This window comes from Diabrotica undecimpunctata, chromosome 7 (genome assembly GCF_040954645.1).
Source record: "Diabrotica undecimpunctata isolate CICGRU chromosome 7, icDiaUnde3, whole genome shotgun sequence".
Taxonomy (NCBI): Eukaryota; Metazoa; Arthropoda; class Insecta; order Coleoptera; family Chrysomelidae; genus Diabrotica; species Diabrotica undecimpunctata.
This window is the reverse complement of record NC_092809.1, coordinates 100,523,115-100,547,631: the sequence shown is the minus strand read 5'-3', so window position 1 is coordinate 100,547,631 and position 24,517 is coordinate 100,523,115. Positions and strand designations below refer to the sequence as shown.

The following is a 24,517-nucleotide window of genomic DNA, read 5'->3' as shown; positions in this document are numbered from 1 at the left end:
AATGTTAGGTGAGAAAAGAAAAGATTTTTGTGCAAGCTCTCTTTAGTTAGACAGATTTAAAAGGCGTTGCGGCATTCTATAACTGAACTTGTGCGGAGAAAAGTAGATGTTTTCAAAACATTTTTCACTCAAGGCGATATTAAGGAGCAGATTTATAATGCACATAAACAGGAGCAAAGATGTTGCCTAAAAAATCACTTGCTTCAGCATCTGAAACAGCCGCCCCAGGTCACAAACTTAAAAAATAATGGATACCAGTTATTTTTGATGCAAATACCTCAGGCAATCATAGACTGCTACCAATAGGTATCGATAAAACAAAAAAACATGTGCAGTAAAATATATTGCGCCCAATTCTTTACCAGTTTTTTGCAGAGAAAAAAAGTGCTTGGCTGTCTTCTGAACTATTTGAAGAATAATTTTTTGATCATTTTATGCCAAAAGTTGAGAAAGCTAAAAAAAGTTTACCCAAAAAAGCTATCTTCTTAATCGATAACCCACCCTCGCATACCAAAGGATTAACAAATGGTAATATCCTTTTTCGCTTCGTTCCTCCAAATGTCACTAGCCTAATTCAACCTTTAGATCAAGTCGTTATAGAAATATTTAAACGACACTATCGAGAGTTGTTGTTGGGAACCATTCTGCTCTATTGCGAAGCTATGTTGCAAGATTTTGCAGCCAGCTCACAACGCAAGAGAAAACTCCAATGTAGACGAAGTGGATGACGGAATCGGCATAGTGGCTGCTAACGATGGATTTAATGCATTATAGATAGGTCTAAATTAAGCACTAACTTGCAAAGAATCGACACCTGCTGATGTTCTGTTAATAAAAACATGGCAAGACATCCCAGCTCGGAAACGATTTGAAACACAAAATTACGGAAATTTTTAAACTGATAACCCTAAAACCTTCTTTATTTTTATAACCTGTTAGTGATACTGAAATCAGGAATGTTTTGCATAGATTGAAAAATTCACACAGCACGGATTTTTATTTCTTAAACAAAAAAATAACTGTAGAAATAATCGATATAGTTATTGACAAATTAATTATACTTTATAATAGTTGTCTTACTGAAAGGATTTTTCCAGATGTATTAAAAGTAACAAAAGTGCTACCAGCGTTCAAAAAGGGAGCTTTCGATGAAATTGGAAATTATCCTCCCATCTCAATCATTCCTAATTTCGGCAAAATTTTTGAGAGTAGGTATTCTAAATGTTCGTTTGATAGCAAAATACAAAATACTTCACTGTAATCAATATGGCTTTAGAAAAAAGTGTAGCACTACACTAGCTGTACAGAAAATTGTGAGAGATATAGTTGATGGCTTGGAGGAAGGTCATTTTGTGTCTTTGACATTGTGTGACTTATCCAAAACTTTTGACTGTGTTTCGCATGAATTACTGTTGGAAAAAATGCATAAATACGGAATTAGGGGAAACACTCTTAATATATTTAGATTATACTTAACAAATAGAAAACAGGCGGTTTTTCTTAATAACAGCTATTTTGAGTTTAACACTGTCAAATATGGGGTTCCTATAGATAGTTCCTATTAAGGTTCGATATTAAGACCCACTTTGTTTCCTTATTTAACTGAACGATTTATTTCACTATACTTTTCCTGTCAAATATGTTTGCTTCGCAGATGATATAACTCTCATTAATATTGATATTAATCTACATAATTTAAAAATTAAAATAGATATTGATACCCAGAAAGCAAAAAACTGATTTTTACATAATGGGATGAAGTTAAATGAAGAGAAAAATCAGAATTTGATTTTTAGTTTCGATTGGAGGTATATCTCAAGGAATAGTGTTAAACTATTAGGAATCTTTATAGATGATAATTTGGATTGTAGTGCTCATACAGATTACTTAAGTTCCAGACATGTATATTTTTAATACGCAACTTTGTTTATATGATTCCTAAAAGTACCCTTAGAATGTGCTACTTTGCACTATTCCATAGCCATCTACAGTACGGAATAACTGTTTGGGGTAATTCTTGTCACGCATATCGAATTTTTAAACTACAAAAGGTGTGGTACCTCCCCTAGTGTGAATACTTGCAAGAGCAGACTATACGGGACACTGTAAACCTTTATTCTAGATTTGGTGCTATGCCACTATCTTCACTCTATATATGTATATATATATATATATATATATATATATATATATATATATATATATATATATATATATATATGAGACACGCTGATTGAAATTCGTGCCAGCAAAGGTAAGTTTAACATAAACTCCCCAATTCCAGATCTAGATATGCTATGAGAGCACGTCTTAGGTTGACAAAGAGCATAAAAAATTCGACTGAAGTTGGTTTGTATTACTTTTTGCCAGATGAAACAAAAAGTCTTCATTTATCACCGTTTAAGCTTAAAATCGAATAAAACTTTTTGAAACATTGTTTCTATTCAAAAACGGAGTACCTAAGTACAGCTTTTAAACAATAGTACTAGTTTGGTCAGGGTATTTGCCTATTATGACGTTATTTCATGTTTTTATATTTTTAGTTAGTGTGTTTGTTTTTTAAACTGTTAATATTAAATATCTGTTTGTAATGTTTAAATTCGCAAACATTTTATATGTATCTATGTAAAAATTTCATCTGTATCTATGAATACATAAGTGTGAGTTTAATATGTTTTAACTAATGTACCTAAATATCGTTTTAAAATATACTTGCTAATTAAAAAAACTACAGATTTCACTCATTATTGATATTATTACGACTTAGGTAGGCCATCTTTAAACAGTCATGGGTTAAGCTAGAAAATTAGTTACAAGAAAAAACTGCCCCCCTTTATTTCGGTTTACCGGGGCTCCACTGTATTTGGATAATATGTGATCTATTGGATCCCATCTACTGTGCTCGGTATGATCTTTGTTGCTTTGTGTTTTATTTTGTCTTGGTCTAATTAATTAAGTTAGATATCCATAAATTATATTTGAGTAACTATACTTGTTAAAATTTGATTGACTAAAATTATATCAAACAAATTATTTTGTTTTTATTTGTAGGTATTCATATTTTTTTACCTATGTGAAAATAATTTCATTGTAATAAATTTATTAAATTTAGCAAACCCTTTACAAAAAAATTAAAGTTATGGTTTTTTCTATGCCATTAAGATGGACGTTAAGTAAAAGAGAATTAATAATAAGATTGTTTGAAGCTGTGTATAGAGCGCCACAGATTCTAATCTGTTTCTCGTTATTGATATGTTTATCTTCGACCGTTCGACCATGACACTCTTATTTTCTCTGTAGAAACCAAACATTGTAAGTCTCTTATAGAGAAGTGTATTACTTTGTATATAATCAGTGCCGACCCTGTATCTCGCTCCACCCCCTTTACAAATTCTCATCAGCGATCTCCGTCTTCCCAACCACATGTCCCGCCCTCTTCACACAGCGCATGCTCTTTCGAAGATGTATTCGCACCTCCCCTAGCAACGTTTACTCTCGTGTTACATCTGACAAATGGTCCAAAACTAGTCGGCAATTGTTTTCCATAAAGATCGGGCTCGGTGTGCTTTGACTTTGACATAAGTATTTACACGAATTTTTATTACGAATCGCTGTCATATTCTTGCAATTTTTTTACGTAGTTCTGAACATTGTTGGTGAGCAAAAATGCAATTGAACTAAGTGAAAGACTGTTTATCTTTTGTAATTCTACTCAAAGGTTTTCTTGTGACCACAGAGGGGGTTTTCCCCAAATCCAGCATCACGATTTTTGGAGATACACATAAGGTAAGTTTGAAAAACTGATTATATTAATATTTTTTAAGTAAATTAAAAGTTTCAATTATTTTATAAAGTGAGGTATATTATGAGTTTTATAACTTATATTATAACCAATATAGTGTTAGATATAATATGTTTTAAAATATATAAATTTATATCTTGACTACTGACTGTTTCTTTTAAAGATTAACTTCATCAGAAGACTACATTTAAAGTATGTTGAAATACTATCAATATTTATAAAAAAAACCGTCGTGGTGTACACCTTTTGCCATAGAAAATTTAAGGCATCAAGAATCTTTGATTGAAGAATCATGGTCAATCGGTTATTTTATTGGAGCAGGCATATCGTTTCTTCTTCTTGTGCTGACGTGAATTTCACAGCAGATTGTCTTTTGTCCGGAACACTTCTTCATTCGATCTTACCCTCCGCCTCCATTATCAATATTAAAAATTCGGAGTTTGTGGCTTTATAAATCTGCATCCCTAATTTTGTTGTAATGTTCTTAAATATGTTATTTATTTTAACATCCTTATTAGAGTTTGCCATTGTGTCTGCGAAGGCTTTTTATACGTAAAAGTTAAATATCATCGGTGAAAGTATACAACCTTGTATTACTCCTTTTTTTATTTAGAAATCTTCCGTTTTGTTGAAATTTTGAAGAAGTACTGTTGCTGCCTTATTCCAGAACAGATTAGCGATAACTCTTATAATCTTTCTCATAATCTATAAAACAGAGAAAAACATCTTTTCAATGCTAACTCCATTTTTGAAACCAAACTGGCTCTAACCACTAACCCATACACATATCTTAAACTTGTGTGAAATATTAGTATTGTCAAGTTTTAAAAAGTGGCTCATTAGGCTTATTTGCCGGTGGCCTTACAGAATTTCGTACGTGGTGTTTTGGGTAGGGTGATGAATGTAGAGCGTAGAATCTTTTGGAATCTGGCTGCATTAATTGTCACGTAATCTATTTGATTCCTTATAATGCCCTGATGTCCATCTAACAGTCCTTTAAATCAACGTGAAATAGGGCGATAACCTGTAATTTTCCGTGTCACCAACGAATTGCATGACAATTTGGATCCAGCTTCTACTTACCCTTCACGTCACTTTGGACTTGATGCCGTTGGTTGCTTTTTGTTTTTAGGGGTAAAACCTTCAGGAAAAAAATCGCATCATTATAAATTAAAGCGGGTAATTGATTCAAATTATCTTTTAATGAAGAGAATGAATGTCAATTAACATTAAATAACATAATTTAAGATTTTCTCACAGTTTAACCTCTAAATCTCACCCCCTAGAATAGTTATAATTAAAACAATGTCATTGAATACCTTGTCCACACTGATTTGCATGGGAATTTGGATTTAGTTTATACTTACCCTCCACCTCAAAATTGGACTTATGCTCTTGGGTTCTTTTTATTTTTTAGCGGTGAAAACGACCCCTACTAGAAAAATTCATATAATTCTAAATTCAAGCAGTTTGGAATTATTTAATTATATAGTGACATTAAATTTAGATTTCTTTACTGCTTTAATTTTTTACCACATAATTTCTACTCCTATAAAAACCACCCCTTGACAAATTAATTTGAATAGTTGTAGTATTTATTTTTTCATTGAAACACTAAATACAATATTTTTTAATCAAAATGTTATGAATTATTTCATTTCAACTTAAAAAACAACCCTTATTAGGTTGTAGAGATTGGTGAAAGTATGTCGGTGCCTTAATAGCACATTATGTGTAGATATCTTACAATGCTCCAGTATACGCGTTCTGATATTTCCTAAATTATTTTTTTTATTAACAACCAAGATTTTTTACAATCTGTTTGACAATAAAAAGAATAAGTAAAATTGTTTGTCTTTACAAAGCATCATAACACAAATATTGGCTTGCTTACCGGTGGGATGCGCACATACCTACACAGATACGCGAACACGAATACTACAAACGGCACAGATCACAATGGCTGATTGCTGTTGAAGGTGTAGCTTCCACTACTGTAGGCACTGCCAGGAATGGTTTGGTAGGTCCAAGGGATCATACCGCTTTATTCCCTTCGCTTGTTGGTTGTGGAGAAGATTGTATGCCAGGGTGTTAGGATGCACGCGCAACCTGTTTTGATATTGTTCAGAAATTCTTTTGCACTCTTCAGAGACTGTTAGTACCTATGTAATGCGTCATTATGGATATACCAAGGGGCATTAGCGATTATTCTTAGAGTTTTAGATTGAAATCTTTGTATTTTCATTACATTAGATTTGCTAGCTGATCCCCAGAGTTGCGAACGATATGACCATTTTGGGTTTTATTATAACTTTTTTCCTAGTTGTAGTCTTCTTATCCATATATGTTTGGTTCATGTTAATCTTTTGTCCAGATGAATGCCTAGATATTTTACGTCATCCTTTTGGAGTAAAGGATATCCATTGAGGTTAACTTGTGGACATACACCTCTTCTTAGAGTAAATGTAATGTGTTTGGACTTTGAGGGATTTACTTTCATTCTCCAGAGTTTAAACCATTCATTCATAGTTGCAGTATCTCTGATGCTATTACTGGATAACTATGAGATGTTAGGAAAGCAGTATCATCTGCAAATGTTGCAAGCATAAGGTTATTGCTTGTTAGTAAGTCACCCGTATATAACAGGTACAAGATTGGTCCGCACTACCCTGAGATACACCAGATTTGATAGGGTAGAGTTTTGTGTGGGCTTCACTATACCATACTAGATATCTTCTTTCTGTAAGGTATGATCTAAGCAGTTTGAAGTAAGTGTAAAGCAGGTTTTTCTTTATTGTACATAAGTCTTGTGTGCCACATCTTGTCAAAAGCTTGAGAGGCATCTAAAAAGGCTGCAGTACAGTATTTCTTGTTTTTGAGACTAGTTCTTATTGTCGTGTATAATCTGTGAACTTGTTCTATTGTAGCGTGTTGTTTACGAAATCCGAATTAATGGTCAGGTATAAGACCCTTTTTGTCCGATATTGGTTTAATTTTTCTCAATAGTTTTTCAAAATCCTTAGAAATTACTGATAGTAAAATAATCGGTCGATATGAGTTGACATGTTTTGGATTTTTACCAGGTTTTTGAATGAGTGTAATCTGTGCCACTTTCCATTGCAAAGGAAAGTAGTGCAGACTTACCATAGCATTGAAGATCATTGTTATTATTCTGTAGCAATCATGGGTAAGTTTTATCTCATTTTTTATTCTTTTTTACTTCTTTAATGTTAATAATTGGGAAAATGGTAGTTCCATTTGATATGGAGCCTCAAAAAAAGAATGAAGTGGTTCTTCTTGTTCCACAGGCACTTCTCTGGTAAATGAATTAAATACTTTCGAAAGATGTTCTGCGAATGTCTCGGATTTCTCTGTATCTGTTCTTGCCTATTTACCTTTGGCATTTTTTAAAGGAGGTATAGCGTCTTGTGCTCCTTTTAATTTTCGCGTCGCTTTCCATAAAGAATAGTTTGTATATTTGAACGGCGTCAGATTTTCTAGATAAGTTTGGATTTCCTTATTTTTTTCGTCTTTTAACAGGAAGTCTTCTGGTAATTCTGTTTAGGTTTGCTTTGTCAATGTGACTGGTTTTTTTTGCTCATAACTCGGTTAGCTTTTAAGCCATGAAGTACTTAAATTTGTAGGTTTTACAAATTATTTTTTTTATTTATTTTTGGGTTGTAGTTGAAAGGGCTTGAACTTTCACAAATAACGAGTGTATGCAAACTTTGAACAGCAATATCTTAACCAATTTTTGTCTCACAGAAAAAAAAACAAAACATTCACAAAAGTAAAACCTATATATTTTTACTCTTCAAGATTGTTCGTATCACTAATACTTTTTAAGTTATTAAAAAAAGGAATTTTTTTAAAATTTTTGTTTTTTACTTTAAAACCAAATTTTTCAAAAATAAGAACTTTGAACCGGTTAAACTTACAGATCACATACACAATATATAAATAAAGTAAATTGTAAAGTGGTAACGATTAATTTTATTTGGTGTGCTAATTAGGAGGTGATTTTCTTATGGAGAAAGGGAAGGAAGGAAATTATGGAAGCAGACCCAGCAGTTGAAATAAAGACAAAGAAAATGATGATGATAATGATACTACAAGCAAAAAGAACAAACCGTAGATAAAATAAATATAATACAAAAAGAAACAAAGGATACATATGTATACAAAGCCTTTCATGGTTAAAGTATACTATGAAATTTCGGAAAAACAAAAAATAAATTGTCTAGTTCAACACAATTCGGTATCAGGATGTCTCGGCTATTGTAGAAGACTGAAATAGATAGATTTCTAGATTACTAACAGACTATAGCATATTGACCAAATTAAACCATTACAATGAAACATAATTAAAGGAAAAAAAAATAATTGAACAACGGAAAATGTAGGATGAACAAAATGTTACTTCATAATATTTATTATACAGTACTGTGCGAATTAATGGAATCATAGGCTGTTAAAAACAGTTCATTTAAAAAAAAATTATATTTTGACAAAACTATAAAGGTAAACTTACATCATTTAGTAGAAAATATGTCTCCCTTTTGTTGCAATTACTGCTTTTACCGGATTTGACATAGATTCTACCAGCTTCTGACAGTTCCCAGATATCCTCTCATCTCGAAACAAAACCTGAATGACCGCTTTTCATTTATTTTTATGTTATCATTTTTATTTTTGTAGTACAGTTATATTCAAAAAAAAGGGTACAAGTATTAGAAAGAGAAGTTAACGTCATCCTTTTTTGAAATTGGGATTTTTGGAGGTTATAAAATGTCATAAGTGATCAAAAATGCAACTCATAGACGTCAAAGACGTTTAATTTGATAGAAGGTTTAACGTTACGTACAATAAAAAATTAATATGCCTCGTCATTTAAGTGAGATTGAAAAGGCTCAAATAATTACGAAAATGGAAGAAGGATGGTCAATTCGTGCGCTAGCAAATTTCTATAATAGAAATTTGAAAACAATCTTCAGAATTAAGCAACGATGGGTCCAACAACAATCATTAAAAAGAAAAGTTGGTTCAGGGCGTTCCAAAGTATCCACTCCTCAACAAGATGCTGCTTTAGTTCAATTCTTAAGAAATAATCCATTTGCGACGTCGAAGGATTCAAGGATTCATACGGGATTTCCTGGTGCCCAACCTACTGTAAGCAGAAGGATCAATGAATCTGAATTAAAAAACCGACCAGCTGCTAAAAAACCATTAGTAACTGTTGAACATCGGCAAGCAAGAGTAATATTTGCACTAAACTATATTTACCGCAACCCACAATTTTGGAACAACGTCGTTTTTACTGATGAAAAGACTTTTCAGACGACCTATAACGGTCAAATCCGTGTTTATCGTCCAGCCAATACTAGGTTTGAAGAACGATATATTCACTCTCATAATAAATCTGGACGTTTTTCTGTAAATGTATGGGATTGGATTAGTATACATGGACCTGGTGTTTGTTGGTGATTAGAGGGAAGATTTACTGCCGACAATTACATTAACGTTTTGGAACACGTAATGCTCCCTTCTATTGAGCAATTGTATCCTAATAATACTTTTATATATCAACAAGATAATTGTTCAGTCCACACAGCCCATGCCGTAAGGAATTGGTTTCAAACGCAAAACCTGGAAGTATTGCCATGGCCTGCGCACAGTCCAGATATAAATCCAATTGAAAACATTTGGGGCATAATTGTTAAAAAAATATATAAAAGAAATTTTATGCCACAAAATTCAGATCAATTGTGGGATACAATCTTAGAGTGCTGGGAAGATCTTGATCCAAATATGATATCTAATATAATTCAAAGTATGCCAAATAGACTAAATAAAGTTATAGAAGCAGACGGTTCTATCACCAAATACTAAATTCTATTTGTAACAGTCATTAAAATTATTCTTTATATAATTGTTGAATAAATGGTTTCGTCTAATTAATGCTCAACGCCAATGATTTATATTTTTAATAACCTGTGACATTTGATAACCTCCAAAAATCCCAGCCGGTTTTACACAAATAGGATGACGTTAACTTCTCTTTCTAATACTTGTACCCTTTTTTTTTGAATATAACTGTACAGTCGATTTTGCGCAGTCAGTTTTGCAAATGGCCTATAAATTTTTAATGGGGTTTTAATGGCCTATAAAGGGAGCAGAGTCTTGTTAAAGAATTAGTCCTCCTTGGGGCTAACATTTTTGGAGTTTTGTGTACAAACGCTGTTCCAACATGGATTTGTATTTTTGGCTGTTCATCATGCCTTCGATTGTTACCAAAGATCCAACCACCATAAATTAAAAACAACCCCAAAACATTTTTTGACTGGATGTTTTATGGTTTCATCAATATGAGATGGTGTAAGTATTTTTTGGCCCACAGTAGCTTTTGTTTCTTCATTCTTTCAGTTAGAAGCTGTTTTTTTCTGTCGATGCATTGCCCTTCTACCATTCTCCAAAAGTCTTGTCCGAACAGTTGAGTCATTAATCACTATTTCTGATGTTGCTAGATCTTGTTGGAGCTCTTGGCTTGTTTTTCTTTGGTCCAATTTGTTCATCTGCTAGTGTTGTTTTTCTTTTTCTTCCGCATTTTCCTAATCTTTTCACACCCCTTGATCCCGTTTCTCGTTAACGCATCAAAATCTTGCTTACTATCCCTTGACTCAGTCCACACATTCTTGCGATTTCTCTTTGTGACATATGAGTGTGTTCACTTAACGTGATAATCTTTTCATGCTTCCTAGGCGTAATATCCATGATGCAATTAAACGAAACAAACTCACTAATTACCGGAAACAACACAAAATAGTACAAAACAACACAAACTTAGTGAGAAATGTCCTAAAACACCCTCAAATAAAAGGCAGAGAAAAGAAAGATTATGTTTTCAACGCTTGGTCAGTTGTAAATGTTGTGGACAGTGTTGCCAAATGTGAACATTGAAAAATGTCACAATGATTTTATTAATTGGCTCAATACTGTATGTCTACGAATAATCCGAATTTTTTTTTTGCGAGATCTCTACTGTTGTTTTTTGTCTCTTTTGCTAGACAATGTCAAATCTCGCTTATATTATTGCTTACATTCTTGTATCTCTGCCTTAAATTTGTCAATAATTTTTAACGGATTTATATTTGTTCTAAGGTACTTAGTATGTGGTCTATCTTGAGATATACAATGAGCTTGCAAATTAAATAAAGGACAAAAATTTTAAAGAAATTCTATTATACACCCCCATCCTTTTCATTCGCATACGAGTATATAATATATAAAGATTTTTATCGGCTCCATTTAAGCAAACCTTTTATGTTATAATTGGCAGCGTGAAAAATATAACCTATATCACAATGCAGGTGATGAATTATACACAGGAAATACCACATTGGCCTGAGTATTTGTAATGAATATTATCTGTACATCAATTTTTTTTTATTTAAGGGTCTAGAGGGCTGATTTCAATATATTTTATCATCAGTTTCAATTAATTAGATGCATACGAGGACTATTTAAGATACTATATATAAATAGTTTATTAGAATTATGAAAATGGGACAAATTACATACGAATGGAGAAGCATTACATTACAAAAAAATTATTAAACAATACACAAATTACAGAGTTTACAAATAAAACTACTTAGTCACGCCATGAAAATATGGGACAGATTATTTAATATACGGATACCTAAAAAAACTAAAATATTCTGAAATCAGTTTGGATCTAAGCAACTTGGATCAGATTACAAACCAGAGCAGCTCTGGGCCTTACACACTGCGAACATTACAGATCTATTGTGCTTCCTTTTGTCACTTTTTTTCATCACTACGTGGGGAATCTGCAAACAGACACCAGAGATAAACACTTCCAACAGTGCTGGGCTCTTAAAACTAAAAACCCCTTCAGAATCACCTCGACCAGCCCTGGGTCAGACATCCCTGGATATAACTTCTCACCGATGTTCTTCTTTTGCCCTATTCTCAGTCGCTCGTCATTAAGCACCAGCTTTTGTCTCTCACACTTATGCGACCACCACGTCCGCTTTGCCTAACCAGTTTTCTCCTTCGCTTTCCCTTTGTGACAAAGCTTCTCATCCAGACCTATCATCTTACCTATAGACCTCTCCACAGCCTTGAGGTCTTTTGAAATATATTGAATACTTTGGTCTTTCCTCTCCAAGTTCTGGATACCCCAGCCTTGTGAGGCCGTCACATTGGAGTAAGACCTGGAGGGAGATTTCCTCTTTTTTTAGACTAATAAATATCATCTTCCATCAAGCCTATACGACTCAAATGCTTATTAATTCTAGAGTGTCCAACCAGCAGCTTCACTATCACTCTGACAGTGTTTCGATTGTGGGTCATGAATTTGGCTGGTATTGACTGAATATCCATTAATAATAAACTCTTTGACCTATCTGTGACCTGATGCATTTCTTACCACCATTCCAAAGTCTTATTTCTTCTTCTTATTGCGCCGTCTCCGTTTGAAGGTTAGCGATCCAAATGACAATTGTAGCTTTGGAAACTACTGCACGAAAGATTTCTGTGGATGTTGGGTCAAACCATCTCCTCAGGTCTTTCAGCCTTGAGTTCTGGCGTCTTCTAACTGATCTTTTACCCTGCACTTTACCTACCAATATGATTTGGAGTAATTTATATCCTTCACCTCTCAACACATGACCCAAGTATTGTTTTTTTTTCCTAAATAGTCTTATTTTTGAATCCATTAATCAATAGCTGCTCTTTTGTGTGTATTCGAAACACCAAAGCAGGGCTACGGGCCAATTTGCGATGCACAAGCGTCTTTTGGGGCCAGTTTATCAGCCTTATTATTGTCTACGTAGCCTTTGTGCACTGGCACCTAGGATTCTGTCAGTCTATTCCGAATTTCAGTCTAAAAAAGAGTACTTAAGCAGTCTCACACAAGTTTTAAACTAACCTGCATATGACTGAGGGCTTCCAAAACTACTTGAGTGTTATGCTTATATGATACTAACCCTGTATTAGCCTGAATACTGTTGACCTGGCGTCGCACTGTATAAAAATGTGCAACGGTGATAAGATTAACAATACCTCTAACGCTTCCGTAGGGACGGTTCTCATGGCTCCCGTGACACTCAAGGAAGCAAACATTTGTGTACTACTAAGCAGTCGAATCCACCAAGCCACTAAACCGTAAATGTTCATGGACCCTATAACCCTTATGTATAACCAAAAGTTCATTTTTAGACTTAGTTTCCAGTTCTTCCCAGACAGTCGTCTATATCTGCCAATGGCTATTGTAGACTACTGTGTAAAATTTTTAATGTGTCCACGCCAGCTTCTGGTCAAATATTACACCTTGTACTTGGCTGACTTACAAATATAATCTCCACTTCCCCTGAACACCGTTGGATGTAATCCGTGTGGTGTCCTTTTTCTGGCAAATATAACAGTTGCTATTTTTTGCGAATTAACCTTTAGGCCTTCAGCGTTAGACTACTTATTCACCTCTCTCAGGGCAATTTGCGTTCATTCTGAAACTGCATTGACAAAAGAACACTACTATCAGGTCATCCGCATAGCCCATGCAGTAAAAATTATCTTTGGACAGTTTTGTTAAGAGTTGTCTACCACCTCTTCTTTTTAGCGCTTTCGTCACTGATTCGATGGAGACGTTGTTAAAAAATCTTTCCACGTCTAGAAAAGTCGCTTCAACTATCTCTTTGTCCTATGCTTAATAAATGAAAATATGTTAAGACAAAGAAACTAAAAATCATTGATTACAAATTAAAAACTGACTCTATTTTAGCTTTTTACAACCATTAAATAAATTAATATAAGAATACGAAAATGATTGCGTTTCGATTTAATTTGAGTCTCTTACCACTCCCTAACACGTGTTTCTGGGTCTACCCATCATCAGAGAGAGTTTGTAAGAAGACTCAAACCAAATCAAAACGCACCGACTAGGGAGTGGTAAGAGACTCAAATTAAATCGAAACGCAACCATTTTCGTATATTTATCGTCCTTACTCGACGCATTGAGTACAAGAATGATGGTAATTTATATGGGTAAATTGTTGATGCATAGTGGAATATAAATATTCCCAGCATCGCTCTTAATGGCTTGATTAAGCGTGAGTATACAATTTACTTAAATTGCTATCGATACATTTAACTTCAAATTAATATAATATTACTTGCCATTAAGTCAAAAGAAACTCTCTCTTTCTTGAGTTTCTAGATGTAGATTCCTCTGAATTGCAGTCTCTCTTGAGGTTCCAGAGGTAGTCAGCCATCATAGTAGTATTATACCTGCCTTGATAAAGTAGCTTCAATAATTTAATGTCTTAATAGAATTATCTTTCCCTGTTATTCGCTGTAATCTCCCAAATTATCAGGGAAATAGTCTAGGTGTGAGTGAAGAGAATGAAGTTTTACACTCATAGGACAATCTAGATTTAAGAGAATTAACAAGCTATTTACTTCTTCTTTGTAATTGGGATTTATTTTGTTCCCAAGAAACCCCTTGACAACTAATTTGAAGCTCCTTCATTTTTCCTTATTATCTATGCATTTTTCAAAGTCAGTGTTGATTATTAGTCGGCGAATTTGAGGACCGGACCCACAAAAATTCCAGAATTTATTTTCTCAGAAGTTATCATAGGAAACTTCTTACCCAAACACTGTAAACATGGTTTATCATGATTCAACGCTTTCACGAATTGTTTCATTAAACCCAATTAAATATGTAGAGGTGGAAGCAGACCATGTTTATTAATGAACTATTTATGACATTCTTTGAGCCTTGTGTTAACTGAGTTCTTGTTTACCAAAATTGTGATTGGACCTATCTTTGCTATCCCATTCACAAAGAAAATAAGGGAATTTAATAAATCCACTTTGCACACCTAAGAGAATTACAATGATTTTGAAATCACCACAAATTAACCAGTTGTTTTTCCCGTATTCAATATTTCTCAAAAGAATTTTCATATTAAGAGATTGAATGTTATTATAGCATGGTTATTATAGGGTGGTTAAAGGCTGGTAAGGGGTCTTGGGGGCGACATGAAGCTGCCGATGCTTTTGTCGTAACAAAACGCTAAGAAATGCCCACTGTTTTTCAACGAATGAGTTGGAGGTTTTAGGAATAAAACTTAGCTCTGCCAGCAAATCCTACTCTCACGTCCACGAAGACATAACATGTCGCGTAACCACTGGGTGCATGGCGTACAATGGGAGTACGTGTAGCAGACGAGAGAGGGTAAAAGGCGAGTTTCTGGCGCCTAAAAACTGGAACATATCGGCTAGGGGAATAAACCCCAACAGAAAATTCGGTCCTCCAAGGATGGGGGTTAAGTCGTAAGGCCAGCGACCTTACACTTGTGAAAATTCTACAGTGCTAAAATACCCAATGAGCCTCGGTTACCGGACGGAAATTACAGTAGACGAAAACAGCAACGAAAATGGACCATGAATTACGGAATCTGGAATATACAGGGAATCCGGAACAAACAACAAGAAATTATGCAGGAATTTGTAAATCGAAAATTAGATATAGCCATTCTCTCTGAGACCAAGAAAAAAGGAAATGGAAGCGAAAAATTAAAAGACTATGTACATTTCTTCTCAGGAGTGGGAAAGGATCAAAGAGCAAGAGCAGGGATATCAATATTTGTACACAAGAAATTTGAAAAATATATTAAATCTTGGGAAGCATACAACGAACGTTTTATTAAAGTGACGGTTCTCCTAAGAGGAACACAAATAACAATTCTGGGGGTATATGCCGTAAATGATGACTACTCAGTGCAAGAAAAGGAAGCTTTTGAAGAAGACTTTAGAAAAATCCTGAACGAAATTCCTAACAGCCATGAGATTATATGCGGAGGAGACCTGAATGCCAGAGTAGGAAAACAAGTTCAAAGTAAAGTGGTAGGCATGCATGGAGAAGAAACTGTTAACAACAACGGAGAAAGACTCATAAATATATGCCAACAATATGAGTTAAAGATTTTGAATGGTTTTTTCGCCCACAAGAACATACATAAATACACCTGGTATCAGCACACAAGATGTCTAAAATCGATAATAGATTATTTCATAACAAGACAACAAACTAAGTTAAGAGTACAGGACGTAAAGGTGAATAGAGGAGCAGAGTGCGGCTCGGACCACTGCCTGATAATAGGAAAAATATATACACCATTCGTAGACAGGAACCACACAGACATCAACAAAGAACACAGAGAAAAAATAGAGAGAACTACGTACACCTTAGATAATCTAGATAACGAGAGCACACAGTTACTTTACTCCTGGAGACTAACACAAAAACTACAGGAATCACACAGATCAACGACGGATGAATACGAACATATAAAAAACTGCATGAAAGACGCAGCGCTAGAAGCCTTAGGGCCACAGGTACGAAGAGTAGATAAACCATATTGGTGGGATAAAGAAGTGGAAGAAAAGATAAAAAGAAAGAAGGAAGTATATCTACAGTTATTACAACAGGGAGACGAACGTACAAAACAACAATATAAAAACTTGAATAAAGAAGTCAAACGAGAAGTGGTTAAAAAGAAAAATAGTACATGGGAACAAAAATGCCATTACCTAGACAACTATATAGGAGGGACAAAGAGCTCTGAAGCCTGGAGAACTATAAAAACGATGAGAACAACGACAAAAAACCAAGTCATAATAAATAGAATACCAGAGAACACATGGGTAGAGCATTTTGAGAACTTATTAACAGAGAGAAGAGAAAGGTTTAAACAGACAAATGAACAAGTGGAAGTAGAAGGAAGAATCGAAATATCAATAGAACAAGTGAATGAAGCAGTTAAGGGAATGAAATTAAAAAAATCTCCAGGCCCAGGTGGAATACATCCAGAGTTGATTAGATATGGATCATCAAAACTGTTTGAGATGATCCGAAAATTATTCGAAAGATGCTTAAACGGAGAAGAAGTTCCAGAAGAATGGAGACAATCGTATATCTCTCCAATACACAAGAAAGGCACAAAGATGGATCCTAAAAACTATAGAGGGATCGCAGTGATTGCTACTATAGGCCGACTATACTCAAAAGTACTACGAAACCTGATAGAAAATGATATCAAAGACAAACAACCCGAAGAACAAGCGGGATTTAGGGCCGGACGCTCCACTATGGATAATATCTTCACATTAAAAATTGCAATGGAAAAACGAGTGCAGAGAAATAGAGAAACTCATATAGCTTTAATAGATTTGGAAAAAGCATATGACAGTGTACCGATCTCCCAACTATGGATAGAAATGGGTAACTTGAAAATAAACCCAATTCTTATTAACGCCACTCAAAAATATTACGAACAAAACTTTGCGAGAATTAAAATGGGACAAGAAATCACCTCTCCTTTTCAAACAACAAAAGGACTACGACAAGGCTGCTGTCTGTCACCCACCTTATTTAAAATCTATTTGGACAGATCCTTAGTGAAATGGGTAAAAAAATGTAGAAACATGGGAATAACGGTGGAAGAAAACAAGCTATATACACTTTTCTTTGCGGATGACCAGGTAGTAATTGCCGAAGACAGCTACGATCTTAGCTATATGGTAAGAAAACTGCAAGAAGAATATGAGGTGGCAGGTCTAAACATGAATATGACAAAATGTGAATATCTCTCAGTGGGAACAGATGAAATATGTGACCTAGTCTTGGAAGACGACAAAATCAAAGGCGTGCAATCCTGCAAATATTTGGGGGTCATTTTCAACAAGAAGGGAAATAGCGCAAATGAAATCAGGGAAAGAATAAACAAGGGCAGAGCAGCGACCCGTGCCTTAAACTCTCTTCTCTGGCAAAAAACAATTCGACGAGAAACCAAAAAACACATTTACGGTAGTATAGTTCAAAGCATTACACTTTACGGTTCGGAAGTATGGGACGTCACCAAAGCTAATAAAAACAAACTTATGACGACAGAAATGGATTATCTGAGACGAAGCTGCGGTAGATCGAAACTGGAGAGAGTTAGAAACGAACAAATAAGAAACGAAATGAAAATGGAGAGAAATATCAATGATGACATAGAAAGAAAACAATTAATCTGGTTCGGACATGTTAAAAGAATGCCAGAGTACAGATGGCCTAGGAGAGTACTGGAATGGATCCCTCCTGAAAGAAGAAAGAGAGGACGACCACGGAGAAGTTGGCGCAACGATATTGATGAAGCAATGGCGGCAAGAGACTTAGAAGAGGCAACTGCATATGACAGAAAAAGATGGAAATTGGGGGCGGAGAAGCGGCGACAGCCGTAATAAATCCGTTATTATTATTATTATGTTATTATAGCAAACCATTGCATCTCTTTCTTTAAAGTAAGAAGCAAGCTCTCGTTCACGATGATGATACCAAGAAAAAGTGACACTCGTCGCAAAGAAATTTTTTTATCTCAATATGGATCCAAGAATTTCTGTAGCATCCTTTGGGAGATTTAAATCTCTCACTAAATCATTTAATTCTTCTTGAGTAAAAAATTTAGGTAAACGATCCTCATTAGGTTCATATGCCTCATCACAAACATTATTCTCATTGTCACTACTTTCACAGTCACAGTCATCTTTTAGAACAGTAGGAGGGGCAGGAACAGGTATAGTGTCACTATGAGCTACTTAAGGGTTGTTAAGCTACCGCTGACAATCGGGGTTAATGTATCGTAATTAGCTACTGATGTAATAGTAAAAGGTAAGTTAGAATAAACAATAGATTTTTTGTTTTTACTGAGTAGCCACATATATTATTCAGACAGAAGTAACAATGATTCACATAATTTTATTATTTTCTCAAACGCAATAATCTTTTATTGTCGGTCTCAAATGCTTGTAGGCACTGGTTACGCTTTTGATATCGAACTTTCAGCTGACTTTGACGTAACAAAAACCTGTTTTAGACTTTGCTAAGCTTGAATAAGAGGGGTATAACTATCATCCTGGGAAAGAAATCTTAAGACGGTTGCTGCTTTCCCTTGAAGCGACACTATCAAGAAAGATGTCATTTCTTTCTTACTCCAGCCATCTGATCTAGCCGGAGTTTCGAATTGAAAACGATTTGAAGTTTCTCATGCTGTATGACCATCGAATGCGGGCGGTTTTAAAATTTTGCTAGTTCTTATTGGGTCTGGTTTAACTATAAAAGATAAAGAAACTGTTTGTTCAGATTCGACATTAGTACCTGAAACAATATTAGATAAAGAAACTTTGGTATTAATTTTTCTTACTAACACAACTATTTCTATTTCTACATTAGATTAATTAAGTTTTAAATCGTCTTCATGGTGTTCTATTTTGTTTTCTAAACCGGTTTTTATATCGTTCTGTTGTTGTTCTAATTTATTTATTCTACTAGTAATTTGACTTACTTTTACTTACTTACTTACCCTAACTTCAAATTTTCGTGAATTTGAGATAAACCATTCATGATTTCTAAGTCTACTTTTCTATGCCTCTCTTACTCCATTTGTCTACGCCTAAGAGAAATGTTCAAAGCGATGAAAGAGCTAGGAATACCAAATCAGTTGGTAAATTTAACTAAACTAATTCATGAAAAAGTTGAATGTAGAGTACGAATTCAGGGGGAACTGTCTGAACCTTTTAAAACAAATAACGGGCTGCACCAGGGAGACCCTCTCTCCTGTATACTGTTCAATCTGGCTCTGGAAAAAGTAATACGTATGTCACAAATCACAACCACTGGTTCAATATATAATAAATCAGTGAAAATCCTGGCCTATGCTGATGATATCAATATTGTTGGGAGAACGGAAAACGCTGTACGACAGGCGTATGTAACATTAACGGAATCAGCTACAAAAATGGGTTTAATAATAAATACCAACAAAACGAAGTATATGAAAATAATAAATATAATACGCAACCACAAACCCTATGATCTCTTGTTATAGAAAACGACGTCATCGAAGCAGTGAACGGATTTATATACCTGCTATTTGCACGCCCAACATATGCTATTTTGGGCTCAATCTACTAATCCACAATTATATCGAGAAATACAAAAATAAAACTCTACAAAACAATAATACACTCAGTCTAACATATGGTTCAGGGACCTGGACTCTATCAAAAAGTCATGAAAACATGTTAGGATGTTTCGAAAGAAAAGTACTAAGGTGCATCTATGGAGCAGTGAATGACAATGGAGTGTGGAGAAGACGATACAACTTTGAACTTTATAGAATATGCCAGGAACCACATATCGTAAAACATATTAAGAGGACGTCTGAAGTGGATAGGGCATGTAATACGAATGGAACAAAATGACCCAGCTAGAAAAAAGCTCCTTGTCGTTGCAGGGTTGTAAAGAGCTAGAATGATGATGATGACAACCACCAACTTTAAAAACTCAAATACTACTGTTATTAAACTGTCAATCTCACGTGTTTATATAATAATAAACACGTATATAAAAAATACATATACGTATATACATACATATACACACATATATAAAAAAAAAAATAATTTATAAATACGTTGGAATTATCAGCTCTAATAAAAATCTATCTTTTTTCTAAGATACTCAATATTTCGCTATTTATTTGATAGTTTCATTAGGAATAAACTATAAAACTATTTAAACATTACAAAAAATGGCGTACAAATACATTAAAAAAAATGTATTTGTACGCCAAACATCATAATGGCTAAAACAACGCATCAAACAACATAAAAGTGATTGTCGCTTGGGAAAAAATACTTGCGCAGTAGTTGAGCACTATGAAAACACTGGTCATATGCTAGACTATAACAAAGCTCACATTTTGGCAGAAACTGGACAGTTAAGTAACATATATTGTAATAAATTGAACAAAATTTATAAATATTCAAAATAGCCAACATTCACCTTAATAATTCATCAAAGAAATATCATTCTTCTAACATTTCTTTTATTGTTATTTTTACATTTGAAGTAATTTTAATTTTTTATCGTATTGCTGTAACGAACGTGCTTAAGACCATTTAATCTTGACATTCAATATTTTAAATACTTCAACGTCAGTTTTTATTTGTGAAATCTTTTAATTTCTGTGAGTTTCTTTGTTGTCGGGGTATAAGGTTAGAACTACGCCTAAGAATGCTTCGATGTTACGTGTTCTCTACTCTTCTTTATGGCTTGGAAGCTTGGACACTAAAACAAGTCCATCTGAATAAGTTGGTTGCCTTTGAATTTTGGTGTTACAGAATAATCCTGCGAATATCATAGACTCAAAGAATGTCAAACGTGGAAGTAACTAAAAGGATAGGAAATGAGGCGGAAATAATATTAACTATCAAAAGACGAAAACTTGAGTACTTAGGACATGTGATGAGAGGGCAAAAATACACATTATTACAACTTATTATGGAAGCAAAATCCGAGGAAAGCGAAATATGAGAAGAGGAAAAAATTTAGAGCGGCAGTCAACAGAGTCCGCATAGCCATGATGATTTCCAACCTTCGATAGAAGATGGAACTTAAAGAAGAAGAGTTTTTTTAAATGTATTTATACGCCATTTTTTGCAATGTTCAAATTGTTTTACAGTTTACTCCTGATGAAGGTATCAAATAAATAGCGAAATATTGAGTATCTTAGAAAAAAGAGAGATTTTTATTAGAGACCACTTTACCTGATAATTCCATCATATATATATATATATATATATATATATATATATATATATATATATATATATATATATATATATATATATATATATATATATATATATATATATATATTTATATATTTTCTGACGTTCGAGAGGCTACTACACATTTCAAGATTTTTCTATGACATCGCTAACATTCTAGAATTTTCGTTACTTCTTCTTCTTTTTCATCAAGGGACTTTTTCAATATGGAACAAATCTCACAACTGTCGTAACAGCATATACATTCTTACAAAATTGTATTTATTTTTGAAATGATTTCTATAAAGTCAGACTGATTTTCAGATATTTCAGTTTCCTTACTTCTCTTCTCCTTTTTGTGTTAAGTTTATCTTTTGCAAGATGCCGATTAGCATGGCATTTATTATTAAAAGTGCCTTTATTATAAATTTAATGTTTTTGTCCAGGTATAAACATACATCTACAAGATTGACGAGCGTTGTACCTTAAGATTAAAAATTGAATGGAATCATAAACAGATTCAGGAAACTTCCTAATTCGATAATGTCTATCAAATTGTTTGTTTGACTCCCTAAATCTTTTTAAAACGTCGCAATTGAGTTTGCACTTAATTTACACCATACAGGATGTATCTCGTTAATTCTAAATGAACCCGAGTGTGTTTGTGTGTACTAATAAGGTTATTACACTACTGGGTGAAATATGTAACAAAATAATTAGTCGGTACCACATTTTGAAGCGTAAAACAGACCCAACTTACTTCTATATTCAATGTCGCATCATCCAGCTACAAAAATATAGTAAGTAGTATGCTATTGCGTGTCAAATTTAATATATCTTTCTCTTTAGATGTCAACTGCACTACAAAGAAGGACAATAATTATAATGTAACTTAAAAATGATTATGTAAGTTTTATAACTAGAGCGCAGAATAAATGCAACATTTTTTTGAAAAAATATCCGCATATATATGCATCTTTTTCCATGAAAATATGCACAAATATTAACTTTTATTACAAAATATGAAATCCAATATGTAATAAAATTTAATGATGTAATAGAACAAAATAGGGTGCAAAAAGTACTATGTTCAAAAATTGGTTTTTATTTGGAAAAATACACATAGTAAGTAAGAAAAACAGTCAGATACAATTAATTACTATTTTAAAATGGTACAAAAAATATTACAATATTATACAATTTCTCGTTTGGAAATACTATAAAAGACATTTACAACAAGATACTTTTCGAAGTTTTCCAGTAAAAATGATTGTCTTCAATCAGTAAAAATGTATTTAGACATAGAAAACGTTCTTTCAACGTCTACTGATTAATTGGACAATATTGAAGTTTTGGCAGTATACTATAAGGCCATGCTACATGTTCGTCAGAAGACTTTTTTTCGTATATATTTTTGACTATTTTTAAAAATTTAAACCCTTCATTCTTTGTTAATGTCACTTCCGCTTTGCGCCTTATTTGATCTCCAACTTTACCCGGAACGTTACCATACTTAGTCATAAAAGTTTCAATGGTACTAATGGACTCTCTTAAATTTAGTTATCCACTTTTCAACAATGTGATCATATCTGGTATAAAGCCAAAATTAACTTTAATGAAAAGTAAATCTCTAGCTACACTTGCACTTTGTAACAAGTCCTTACTTTTAACTACACTCTGAGCGTCGTGCTCCATGTCCAAAATTAAGTCTTTAACGGCATCAAAATGTTCAGCTTAGAATATAACCGCGCCCGCGTTGATCCACGTTCCCCATCTGGTAATTACAGGTTCTGGTGGTAAACTAACTCCAGGCAGTCTCTCCCTATACTTCTGCACTCTTATAGGGGCTTTGATGAATACTTTTTTAACATTTGAAATTAACTTATTTACTAACGGAAATTCTGTTCTAATGGTTTTTGCTACTTGGTTTATCCCGTGCAGAAGACATATAACATGCACCAAATTGGGGTAAAATACTTTAAAGTTCTGTCCTACTTTTACCATATAGGGTGCAGCATCAGATAAAGGCACCCACAACTTTTCTTCTGGCAATGAGTTTGGAAGAAAGAAGCTTGATAGAGACTGCTGTATGGTATGAATCTGGAAGCTATTAAGTATGCGTTTGTAAATTTTTTTTTAAGTGTTACAATCATCAGATGTGCAATATATCTGCCACAAGCATCGGTACTTTCTTTCACAACGATGTAGAAGTTTTTCTCGCCAATTGAAGATTTTATTTCCTGAAGAACTGTCTTGTAGACCGAATAAACATTTTTCTTTCTGATGGTCGACTCATCAAGAATGGTTTGGTTGCAATTCCTTTGTCAAAAACCTTTAAATTGGGGATGCTGAAGTTTTCTTAGTTTTATTAAAAAGTTCCTTATCCGACTTAGATTTTGCATCCACATTTTGAAACGCTTTTTTAACATTCTGTTGAACAGGCGCACATTTCATTTTTGCATCCTTCTTGATATGCAGCGCTGTTTTTAAATGCTGATTCACTTGAAACTTTTTCTTACAAATAATTATTCTTGAACAGGCTTTACAAAAAACTTTTTCTTCACTAAATTGTTACTTTGAAATACCCTTAATCCACGTCGCAGTTTTTACTATTTTTGCCGTTTTTAAAACCAATCAAAACTCGCTATATATATATATATATATATATATATATATATATATATATATATATATATATATATATATATATATATATAATATGTTAACACACCAAAGCTTTTCGACAAAGTGAAAATACTAACCTGAGTCTAGTTATGCCTACCCAATATTTAATGGGCAAACCAACAACCGTATTATAAGATCATAAAAACCTGTTTAAAATGGTATGGGATTGCCCATTTTCTACCAATAGTAGAATTATTCATAAATACAGTGTCACATCCGAAGAAATGCCTCAAGAAATGGCAACTGAATGTGCAACCTATAGAGGAATATCATTATTAGATTTAATATATAAAGTGCTCGCCATACTAATTAAAAAACGACTAGAAATATATGTAGAGAAGAATC

At 33.7% G+C, this 24,517-nt stretch overlaps 1 protein-coding gene across 1 annotated transcript in view; it reads left to right on the top strand.

Moving 5' to 3' along the window:
* The first annotated feature begins 3,543 nt into the window (after positions 1 to 3,543).
* Drgx (Dorsal root ganglia homeobox) overlaps positions 3,544 to 24,517 on the top strand; it is a 294,960-nt gene continuing 273,986 nt past the window's right edge. The window contains exon 1 of the mRNA XM_072537882.1: positions 3,544 to 3,786. The gene's annotated coding sequence lies outside the window, so the exon portion shown is untranslated. The remainder of the gene's footprint in view (positions 3,787 to 24,517) is intronic.